At 42.5% G+C, this 10,000-nt stretch overlaps 1 protein-coding gene across 9 annotated transcripts in view; it reads left to right on the top strand.

The window, feature by feature from the left end:
- Positions 1-10,000, top strand: part of mecom (MDS1 and EVI1 complex locus) — a 126,698-nt gene that overhangs the window by 90,903 nt on the left and 25,795 nt on the right. Inside the window, exon 1 of one of the 9 annotated variants that reach the window (XM_060888258.1) lies at positions 9,317-9,697. The exons of the other annotated variants lie outside the window; for them this stretch is intronic. The gene's annotated coding sequence lies outside the window, so the exon portion shown is untranslated. Of the gene's footprint in view, positions 1-9,316; positions 9,698-10,000 lie in introns of those variants that run through there. 9 annotated transcript variants of the gene reach the window in all.

Genomic DNA, 10,000 nt, shown 5'->3' with positions numbered 1-10,000 from the left:
TACCGTCTCAGACAGAGGTCACGCACTGTGTGTGTGTGTATGAATGTGTGTGTGTGTGTGTGTGTGTGTGTGTGTGTGTGTGTGTGTGTGTGTGTGTGTGTGTGTGTGTGTGAACTAAAACATTCTCTCAGAGCCTTGACAAATTAGCATCAGACGACGGATGAAAGTTCCTCGAGTCAGTTTCTTTTTAAAAAAGCAGACGAGAGACGAGAGGAGAAAGAAACAAGATGGATTGAGAAATTGAGAGCAGGAGAAGTGCTGAAGTATTAGAGTGATATAGCTGTATGGAAGGAGAGGTATAGAGAGAAAGAGAGAGAGAAAGGAGGGGGGGATGATGGAAAGAGAGAAATGGAAAGACAATCTGGTCATAGTCCAGTAGCATTAAATCAAGCCGACCTCCTGATACGCATCGATCCACCTTTACCTGAGAGCACCAGTGGAGAGCTGCTCTTCACTTCTCTCACTCTCACACACACACACATACAAACACACACTCACACGTGATTGATCTCTGAATTAGCCTCTCTAACACTGGGCCATAAAAGCTATAAGTGAGACTCATAAAATCAGATTTATCATGGGCAGAGCCGGAGCTGCAGCCCAAAACGCCGTGACACCTCCATGATTGGGCTGGAATTGAATAAACCTGCACTATTGACGTCCATGTCTGACAAGTCAATCAACTCCCAGCTCACACACACACACACACTCACACACACACATTAATATCTAAGAGTACAAATATCTTATGTGTGTAGGGAAAAAAGGTCTAAAGTTGCAGTGATACACAAAAAGTCTATAATACACATAAATACTGCACTAGTGCTTTGTTAGGTTCAGAGTGTAAGGAATAAAGCACTGTTGTTGTGCAGTCGGTAAAATAATCATCAGTGGTAATGTGGACTAATAATAATAATAATAATAATAATAATAATAATAATAATAATAATAGGGGGTCACGGTGGCTTAGTGGTTAACACGTACGCCTCACACCTCCAGGGTTGGGGGTACAATTCCCGCCTCCGCCTTGTGTGTGTGGAGTTTGCATGTTCTCCCTGTGCCTCGGGGGTTTCCTCCGGGTACTCCGGTTTCCTCCCCCGGTCCAAAGACATGCATGGTAGGTTGATTGGCATCTCTGGAAAATTGTCCGTAGTGTGTGATTGTGTGAATGAATGAGAGTGTGTGTGCCCTGTGATGGGCAGTCCGGGGTGTATCCTGCCTTGATGCCCGATGACGCCTGAGATAGGCACAGGCTCCCCGTGACCCGAGGTAGTTTGGATAAGCGGTAGAAGATGAATGAATAAATGAATGAATGAATAATAATAATAATAATAATCTTGAAGTTCTAGCTGTGTTCCCATTACATGTTTGTACATTTAGTGTTGTAGAAACGCTTCAGTTCATTAAACCTTCAGCTTCTCTTTATTTTTGCTCTTGAAGTTGTTATCAGACAAACACTGTGTGTGTCGCGTGATAAAGAAAAACGTGTCTTTACAAAGAGCTGGTACTGGAGACTCCCTCTTTATATATTAATAATTTAATAAATGTTGAAACGTGCATTGTGATGTGATGTAGAGCAGTAACTCTGTCAGAGCTGCTGATATAGAAAACTAATCACCTTTCTGACCAATTACAGGTTAAGAAACACATAGTGTGTGTGTGTGTGTGTGTGTGTGTGTGTGTGTGTGTGTGTGTGTGTGTATGTGTGTCTGAGTCTGTGTGTGTGTGTCTGATTCTGTGTGTGTCTGTGTGTGTGTGTCTGTGTGTATGTGTGTGTCTGAGTCTGTGTGTGATTCTGTGTGTGTCTGAGTCTGTGTGTGTGTCTGTGTGTGAGTGTGTGTGTGTCTGAGTCTGTGTGTGTGTGTCTGTGTGTGTGTGTGAGTCTGTGTGTGAGTGTGTGTGTGTGTGTGTGTGTGTGTCTGTGTGTGAGTGTGTGTGTGTGTGTGTGTGTGTGTGTGTGAGTCTGTGTGTGAGTGTGTGTGTGTGTGTGGGTGTTTGTGTGAGTCTGTGTGTGTGTGTGTGTGTGTGTGTGTGTGTGTGAGTCTGTGTGTGAGTGTGTGTGTGTGTGTGTGTGTCTGTGTGTGTGTTTGTGTGAGTCTGTGTGTGTGTGTGTGTGTGTGTGTGTGTGTGTGTGTGTGTCTGTGTGTGTGTTTGTGTGAGTCTGTGTGTGTGTGTGTGTGTGTGTGTGTTTGTGTGAGTCTGTGTGTGTGTGTGTGTGTGTGTGTGTGTGTGTCTGTGTGTGTGTTTGTGTGAGTCTGTGTGTGTGTGTGTGTGTGTGTGTGTGTGTGTGTGTGTGTGTGTTTGTGTGAGTCTGTGTGTGTGTGTGTGTGTGTGTGTGTGTGTGTGTGTGTGTGTCTGTGTGTGTGTGTGTGTGTGTGTGTGTGTGTGTGTGTGTGTGTGTTTGTGTGTGTGTGTGTGTGTGTGTGTTTGTGTGAGTCTGTGTGTGTGTGTGTGTGTGTGTGTCTGTGTGTGTGTTTGTGTGAGTCTGTGTGTGTGTGTGTGTGTGTGTGTGTGTGTGTGTGTGTGTGTGTGTGTGTTTGTGTGAGTCTGTGTGTGTGTGTGTGTGTGTGTGTGTGTGTGTGTGTGTGTGTGTGTGTGTGTTTGTGTGAGTCTGTGTGTGTGTGTGTGTGTGTGTGTGTGTGTGTGTGTGTGTGTGTGTCTGTGTGTGTGTTTGTGTGAGTCTGTGTGTGTGTGTGTGTGTGTGTGTGTGTGTGTGTGTGTGTGTGCTTCCCCCGTGCCTTGTTAAAGCCGGGTAAATATAAACCGTAGTAACTCAGGACCCCTTTGAAGCCGGTGAAAAGCAGCGAAGCCCCTAAACCGGAGTGGCGCAGACTCTCTGTTCAGCAGCTTAATTAGTTTGTCTTCTTTCTTGTGCGCCTTTGAAACCCTGCGTTCGGGTTAACGCTGTTTGCAATTACACTCGGGTGTCCGTTTCCTTCTTAAAAGCTCTGCAGATGAACTTAGCGAACGGAGCTGGAGGGGGTTAATAAAGAGCTCCGTTAAAAACCACTCATGCCAAAAAACGGAATGAAAGAACACCGACCTGTACAGAGGAAATTGGTGAAGAGATTTACGACTCGGTGTCGTCATCGCGTCCGAGGAAAATATCAAAGCACGTCGTGGCAGTAACGAGCTCTGATTTAAATCATCTCTAATCTTACATTTAATTCTGTTTTCAATTTCTCTGTTTTCTTCCAGCAGATGTTGTGTGACCTGAAAATGAAGGAAAGAACGTAGAAGGACTTTGCAAAATAAATAAATAAATAAATAAATAAATAAATAAATAAATAAAGAGTTCTATTTTAATACTGTGCGAATAAAATACTAGGAATTAAATTAATTTACACAAAATCTGTATTTAGACTTCATTGGATTTGGGGAGCAAATTAATTAATAACATATTCAACAATATCTCTATTTTTTCAACAAAAACATTTACAAAAAAAGGCAAATCATGAATAAATTTCTATAAAGAATTTTATTATATTTTTGTTAAGTTTTTTAATCGTTTTCTTTATTTTTATATTTTTATTTTTTTATTTGTATTTTGTTTTATCTCCTTTGATTATATTTTCTTCTTTGATATCACGTCAGGCTGCACAAGTAATCTATGCTCCATGTGTCTGGGACTACACACACACATACACACACACACACACACACACGCACACACACACGCACTTTACTGCACCCCAGACTTTTAGTGTACGCGTGATTATTAAACACATAGCGAGGGCTCTAATGACTCGTGCTGCTCCAGAGGAATTTCATTAACTGGTCTGAAAGAGTCACCGGATGGAGAGAAGAGAAGAGAGGAGGAGAGAGGAGGAGAGAGGAGGAGAGGAGGGGTCAAGCTCTGGATGTAATGAGGCTACTTTAAAGAGGTCCGGTTTCCAATTGGAAGAAAAGTGACCGAACGCGAGCTTGTTGTAGATCAACACTCCAGATCTGAAGTGGGTTTTAATCGAACTCTGTCCCGTGGTCCACAAACGCCATGTTAAAGATGATATCAAGGATGTTTAAGAAGCAAATTGTTCTCACTACAGGGTCCAACAACACGGGATAATTACCACCCCACCCCCTCTCTCACACACACACACAAGCACTCGCACGAACGCACACACACACACACACACACGCACACTCTCACACACACACTCATACACACGCACACACACACAGGATGAGAGTCAGTGAGAGGTAAAAGTAGACGCTCTGTAAGTAGAGATGACTTGTTGAAGTTTCCAGTGTGTCCCGTGGTGTTTTTGGAGACTCATCCCCTCCTTTTCCTCTCCAGTTCGCCTAATTTATGCTTTCAAAACGTTACCTCTGACACCAGTGTGGGCTTTTATCGCACCCTGCGGCCCTGCACATAGTGTGGCCTGTGTGTCTGAGTTGTCCATGAGGGAAGTCTAGCGTTATCTCTGGCTGTACCGTTACCCTTGGCTTCCATAGACATCCACTGACACCTCGGTCTTTTACACACCAACATATTTTTTTATCCTAATAGTAATAAAAGTAATACAATAGCTAGTCTCGTTAGGGTTCATTTATAGATTTGATTTATGATTCAAATCATAAATATGAAATGAGATTTTCTGCAAATAAAAAAGTGAGTTAAAAATCGCAGTAACTCATCGCTGATTATATGATTAGAATCGAATCTCTTGTAGGATACATACATTTTAACATGTAACCAGAATCACACAAGTATCATATATTTTGTATAAATGTGAGTGAATTATAAATAAACTTGTTTGTACGTAGTTAAATAAATAAAGTGTCTAAAGCGTTTAAATTGTATAAGTGACTAATCAAATAAGATACTGGAAATTGTTTGGGACAGTCTGTCAGACACAAGAAACACTCACACACAAGTTCTCAGTGTAATTATTTGGGCCATGTTAAATTTTTATTGGATTTGTACAGCACTTTACACAATCAACATTATCCTTCTACAGAACCTGGAGAGGAACCAGGCTCAGAACCTTCTATGGGGTTTTACCAGATAGCAGGATTTTAACTCATTACACTGTAGTGTGCAGGATGTTCAGGATGATCGGGTTGTGAAGTCCAGGGATGATCACAGGATGGTCTTTACAGCTGCATCAGCAGCTCTTAGGTATAAAACAAATGTCTGGATCTTGAACAGTATTTACACTGATGTATGATATGTGTGATATAGATCCAGAACAGACTTTTCAACCAGAGTGAAGATTTTTGAGCACCTATGTTTTTGTAAGCACCCCTTGCACCACCCTTCCACTCCTCCACCCCTTCTTCAGCAGTCTTGTCTGAGGGTTGAATGGCTCATTGTGCCGGAGGGCTGTTGCGCCGTGTTTCATTCAGAGTGCACAAGTCACATCGCAGTGCTCCCGCTGTCAAAGCAATTAACGTCACAGTGGACGGCACGCACAATCTCTCTCTTTCACTCCTCTCTTTCTATGTGTTTAAAAAAAAAATACAGAAATCATAACAGCCATGAAGTGACTCTGTGACTCAATGAAGTTGAACATTGAACTTCCTAATAATGTGTTTGGATCGATTTTGCAGAATAACACAATGAAAAGGTATAAACAGTCATAAACAAAGAAGTTCAGCCATTAATCATAATCTAGAACCTGACTTTTTAGTGAATTTTTACAATATTGCATGGTGTGATGCCATTTTGGTTGAAGATTTAATTGAATTTGGAGAATATGTTTTTTTTGTCTCTGTCCCTTTCTCTAGTACTCTAAAATAAACAGAACAGTAATGGAAAAGCCTTTCAAGTTAAGTGTAATTTGTACTAAAATCCAAACTATAACACTGTACAAGGCATGAACTCTTTCCATGATGTGCACATTTAACATTAACGACTGTAGAACGTTATTTAGTTTCCATAATGCCACTATGTAGGATATTTTTTCCTTTTTTTAGTTATTTAACTTTGTTAGATTAAGCAAATTTGCAGTCATTTTTAGTTTTAGATATAAAGATTGTACTTTATATAACATATAGACAATAAAAAATAAATGTAAAAAAAAAGTTTAGAATATTTTTCTCAAGTTAGTTTGTTTTTAGTCATTTTAGGATGTTTTTATGTTTTTTTTTTATTTGGAACGTAATTAGTTTATAAACTTGAGCATGAGATGATTTGTAGAATATTTTTTAGGGGTGAGAGGATAAACGCAGATGGTGGCGGGGGCGCGCGCAGTGAAGGAGCGGGAACGCGCATAAAGCTGTAATTTTACTGCGTGGGGGGCAGCAGCGGGGAAAGGAGGGCCTCTCTCTCTCTCTGTCTCTCTCTCTCTGTCTCTCTGTCTCTCTCTCTCTGTCTCTCTGTCTCTCTCTCTCTGTCTCTCTCTCACTCACTCACTCTCACTCTTTCTCTCTCTCTCGCCGACCTACACATTAACACGCACTCTACAGGCGCACTTTCGCAGTCAAGGGAAAGAGAAAAAAAGTTATTTACATTTTTCCACTTTCATTTCCTCTCTTCGGGTTTAATAGTAATAGTCGTGCCAGAGAAGAACTTTACACTTCTTATTTATTTTATAACAACCAACCCCCCACCCCCCACCCCACCCCCCAACACACACACGTACACTTGCAGCCTACAAACTGGAGTTATAATAACCACAGCATATACTGTGGTTTATTCAGTGCTCTACACTAGTGCGACTTTAACTTGCACATAAACGTGTTTAGCAAAAACGCACAACGCACATGGATTATTCACATTTATAGTAAGTCGCAGCTGCTTCCTTCTCCACACGGAAATGCACATAGCATGAAATAAAAAACTTAAGGACAGCTCGAAAGTCACGTTTGTGAACGTTACTGAGAGCTGTGCTGGAAACCTCAGGAGTGTCTGAAGTTCGCTCCTGGTGCTGCATCTTATTCACTGCGCGCTGCTCCACAGTTTTAACGCAGCTTTTCAGCTCGCGCCCGCGGGTGGTATGTCCAGCTAGAGTTCATGATTCGGGTGCACGAATGCGGGTTCTCTCTCTCTCTCTCTCTCTCTCTCTCTCTCTCTCTCTCTCCTATAGACCCCTTCTGAATTCCCCAACTCCCATTTCCCCTGTTAGGATATGCTGGAATGCGCCTCGAACACAGTGTTTCCATTAAATGCAGCTCAGGGGAGTCGAGGAGACAGGAGAGAGACAGAGAGAGAGAGAGAGAGAGAGAGAGAGAGAGAGAGAGAGAGAGAGAGAGAGAGAGAGAGAGAGAGCGCACAATCTCCAAATAAACCAAAAATGGAACGAAGACTTTTATAGTCACGTGCAGTATCGAAGAATTGCGTGATGTGCACCACATTCTCCGCACGTGCCAAACAGCAGTCTTATACCAATTTCCATGCAGCAACAGTTTATTGTGAATAAAGCACTCAGTAACAAGTACAAACAAAACACTCTCATTACTACTATAGCGAGTGAATAAATTCATAATAAAGTGGGATTGAGTTCAGTTTTATTGTTTAGGAGCGAGCCGTTTTCCCTATGAGTAATACATAAATAAATAAATGAATGAATGAATGAATGAATAAATCTCTCGTGGTTGGTGAAGCAAATTTGACGGCCTTAATGTGTGCGTAGGAATTTCGCGTTGGTGGAAAGTAATAAGCGGCCGTCTGGAGACTGCGCGTGCGCGCCTGACTGACGCGCGTTCCCGACGCAGAGAAATAATAAAGACTCTCAGCTCGAGTATAAACATCCACGAATTTAACAAATTAAACCTCCCAGCCTGGTGGAGTATCTCCGGGGATTTCTGCGCCCGGCGTTAACGTGTCAAATGGATAACTTTGTCTAAAGAAATGCTCTTCTATATTCGGCTCACATCGCCATCTACAGACAAACGCGTGTGTTTTACCCCATGTGTTACCCCAGCTGGAGCAAAAGGCACATGGGGCACCGGGATATCTTTGGATTCTCTTCGTCCTTTTAACAACATGAAATAATAATAATAATAATAATAATAATAATAATAATAATAATAACAACAATAATAATAATTATTATTATTATTATTGTTGTTATTATTATTATTATTATTATTATTATTATTATTATTATTATTATATAATAAAATGCACAGACTCAAGCTGAACCAATCACTTTCCCAGGTTCCACCTCGTATTTAATACACAATGGCTCATAAAACACAATCCCTCACCCTGACAGGAAGAAAATAGAAGCGCTCGTGGCTCGAGCCCTGGCGATTTATGGCTAAATGAAAAAGACTTCCAGTAATGGACGAGTCCAGGAGTGGCAGGAAGTCGATGCGCGGCGGACCGGAAGCTCTATGGAGTTCTCAAGGAACGCCGGTGCATGGGAATCTCTCGCGTTCGCTCGGGATTTTTCCCCCCCGTCCTTCCTCCGTTCCTGCCCCGAGATTTCACAAACAATGGACATTATCTGAACGGTCGAGTCCAATGCCGCAGATAACAGCTAGACAAAGTGATTCATCTCCGTCAGTTAGCAAAGACGTGCTGAGCGCGTGAAGTGTTTTACACAGGATTCCAACATCACTGGAATAAACGTTTCATTTGGTACAAGATGCAACATCGTGCTAATGATTACTGAACTAGGTGCCGTCTTCCTGACAATCACTTTAGACTGCTGAAAAGTTTGTGTCCAGTTTTAAATACATCTAATATAAAAATTATAATGTACGGTAAAAAAAAAAAAAGCGCGCCTTAGTGGCGACTGTTGTTCTAATGGTGACAAAAGCCACGTGCACAACTATCAACTAACGCTCCCTCACACACACACACACACACACACACAGTTTTCTGTGCATTGTGTGTGTGTGTGTGTGTGTTTCGCAGCAGGTGTAGATTCTGTTTTCTTTACCAAACTGCTGCATCTTATCTATTTGGTTCTGAGTGAACCATCAGGCGACACGGTTTGCACATTAATAGTTTTTTTATAATAATAAAGTTTAATAAGTTGAACTGGAGTTTGAGATTATGAGATCGTTATTATGAGAGTTGAGGATCCTACTGTTAGGGCAAAACACGCACCGTGGTGCGCACACTGATGTACTGAGACCGGATATCGTGTTGCTAAGCAGATATACAATAACATTGTGTAGAAAGTTGCGGTTCCGACCTGAGGGTCCGACCTGGCTGTGACCCACAGCCCCACACCCCCACAAACCCCAAACACACACACCTGCGCGCGCGCTCGCCTCTGCGCACTTCGTTCCCAAGTTCCGAATTGCGCCCGCGTGAGACCGTCCTCCCTCCTTTAACCCTAACTGTGTCCCTCCCTCCGCCTTAGTGCTCATCATCCACCCCTCCTTCGCTCCCTTTCCCTCCCTCCTTCCCTCCCTCCTTCCCTCTCCCCCCGGACCGGACAGCACGCTGCAGGACGAGACGAGACAGGAGCGAGGATGCGCTTTTAACAAGACACCGCAAGCATCACGTCACGGAGAAGTCTTTTTGTCGAGCAGGCAGAACAAACGAGAGGTTAATAACAGAACGATAAAGAAAGGACGGAAAAAGTTTGCATTCTTCATGCGCTGGAGCTGAAGTTGTTTTGTTTTGTTTTGTTTCGTTTATGTTTTGTTCCCGAACAAAAATCTGGAACGTTTTCTTGACTCACGTGGACGCATGGGGCAAAAACTCAACGCTGGACCCTTCACGATATCCTCAACATCCCTGATTTTCTGAAATCGTTCTCCTTTTGTGTGTGTGTGTGCAGCAGGGCTCACGGTAAGAGATTTGTGTTTTTTAGCAAGCGCGAGCGCGTCTAACGACCCAAATCACACTCGCTCCATCCTTCACCTTTGAACTCTCTGAGTTTCTCTCCAGACCTCGAACATAAAATGATCAGAATTTGAGTCGCATTCAGCTTGTCGTGTGTCGCGAAATCTTGGCGATGCGTCGCTGAATTCTATTTCAGTTCTGTTCGCAGCGCGCGCACTAAAGCTTCCGTGTATTAACAACTCGGAACTTGTCCTGAAGATCCGAGTAAAGATCCGCTTGTCCTGAACATTTAGAAAGTCCGAGTCAAGC

The sequence above is a fragment of the Tachysurus vachellii genome, chromosome 15, assembly GCF_030014155.1.
Source record: "Tachysurus vachellii isolate PV-2020 chromosome 15, HZAU_Pvac_v1, whole genome shotgun sequence".
NCBI classification, from domain to species: domain Eukaryota; kingdom Metazoa; phylum Chordata; class Actinopteri; order Siluriformes; family Bagridae; genus Tachysurus; species Tachysurus vachellii.
This window is presented reverse-complemented; position numbering and strand designations above follow the sequence as displayed.